The sequence below is a fragment of the Periophthalmus magnuspinnatus genome, chromosome 9, assembly GCF_009829125.3.
Source record: "Periophthalmus magnuspinnatus isolate fPerMag1 chromosome 9, fPerMag1.2.pri, whole genome shotgun sequence".
Lineage (NCBI taxonomy): Eukaryota > Metazoa > Chordata > Actinopteri > Gobiiformes > Gobiidae > Periophthalmus > Periophthalmus magnuspinnatus.
In genome coordinates, this window is record NC_047134.1 from 17449387 (window position 1) to 17451551 (window position 2165).

Genomic DNA, 2165 nt, shown 5'->3' on the forward strand with positions numbered 1-2165 from the left:
AGCTTGTTTTGTTGCAAGCAAACTTAGTATTTGATGATGGAACACAAGGCAAAAAAACAAAACAACAACAAGAAAACATAAGCTACAACAGAAGGTAATTTCATCACAACAATAAAAAGTAAGTCAGGGGGTGAAAAACACAGGCTATATGACTTGTAGTGGTTCAATATTAGAAATTGGCTTTTGATGACACAATCACTGTGGTACAATGCAAGCCCAAACAAATGTATTTGAGATAGAAAGACACTTATGCTGAAATAACACGCCTTTTGGAGAAGGACGGGCTTATCATTTTCACTTGATACTGGCTTTAAGCTTGTGCACAGACTGACCACGTGGGAATTGTTTAACAGGCTGCATGAGGTGTTGGCAGAAGACAGGAGCAAAACAAGAAGCAGTAGGTCCCATTTCACTAAATTTGAGAAGACAAGACAAGCTCTTGTAGCATATAATATAATATCTATACGAAATATGGTTTAATTTATTTATATCAGGGCAGTGCATTTTAATTAACACTTTTGTTCTATCTGTAGTCCCATGAAAAAATCAATATCATGATTTTGTATTATAACTGCACAAGGATAACTATTCTCGCTAAAATTTCTAAATGAATGACGGCACTGCTAACTTTATAATGTATACCAAATCCCATATTATATAAACATTTGTCCCACAAACCAACTGCAAGTCTCAAAACTCTGAAAAAAGCTGCTGATAGTTTCTCACACGTGTAAAATGCTGTAAAATGTCAACATATTACTGTGTTTTGACCTTAATTCTCTGAGCACACTTTGTCCCAACCTCTTGTCATCATTGCTCTTATAGAAGGTGTGATCCATACTGATTTAACTCTTCTCATTAAGACCCTCTTAGGAAAGGAGATGTTGACAGGCCAATTTGCATAAGCCTTGAGAGCTGGCTATATGCTCCACCCAGTAAAGCTCATGTACTGGTTTAAACACGTGTTTCTCCTGACAGGCAGTGGTGCTTAATGGGAATAATATGATGTGACCTGTCGAACAGAATGAGTAGTGGTATTTCATAGTGGTATTTCATAGTGGTATTTCAGTGTAACAAGTAAAAGTCAATTACAGGGTTCTATTTCTGAACAGCGGCTACATGGCATTTCTCCAAATCTATGACCAGGAATGTGAATTTTTATAATTGGAAGAAATACAGGGCTGTGAGAGGAGGGGGTAGGTGAAAACAGCGATATTTCACCTCTCAAAGCTCGAATGCAGGACAAACATGCATTAATCAATCGAAATAGAAAAACACTGTTACAAGCTCATACATCTCCTTTAGGCGTATAAGTATAATATTTACATTTTAGTTATAAGATATAACACCAGGACCTAAAAGTGACTAAAGCAGATGTTAACAGGGCTAAACTGTCAAAAGATCAAACCTAAAAACAGGATCAATGATTTTGCATTGGACATTCCTGGTCACTTCAAATTAAATCAGAAACAAAAACAATACTCTAATCTCCAGTTCTAGGAGGCTGTACCAGCTGGTCCCACACCACAGTTTTGATAACCACTGGCCAAAAATGAATTGTGGGATCATCAGAGCCCTGTCTGAGCAGAAATACACAGATGTCCAGTGCGTCAAAAAGCCAACGCATCAAGCATGTGACCAGATCAGCCAATCACAAATATTTTAAAAGCAGTTGTCCGATTTGGTTTCTTCTTTGCGGTTGCAGCTATTTTTAAACCATGGAGCTACTATTAACAGGCACAGGAAACAGTCCATGAAGTTAATTTCCTTTATTATGTAAGCAAGACATGTGGGAAAGATGTTGTTTTTGCGCGTTGATGCGAATATTTTCCTAAAAAAAAGTAGTAGCTTCAATGTCCTGAACGTAACAGCTGTGCCACCAGACGCGCAAAGTAATTTTAAGATAAATGTTGAGTACTGTGTAGGCCTACCTGCTGGGGACGTAAAACAAATCTGCATCAACATTAATAGACTATTATTATTATTGTATTTAGACTTTATGTACACCTATACTTGATTGGCCAAAGTTCCACTGTGATCTCAGTGGTGGGCTGTCAGTGCGCGTTAAGTGATGCGTCACATGGATAGGTGCGGTTTGGAGACCCGAACGCCTCCCCCTGTTCTGTCCACATTTGTCTTGGAGGCGCACAGGAGACACCAACTTC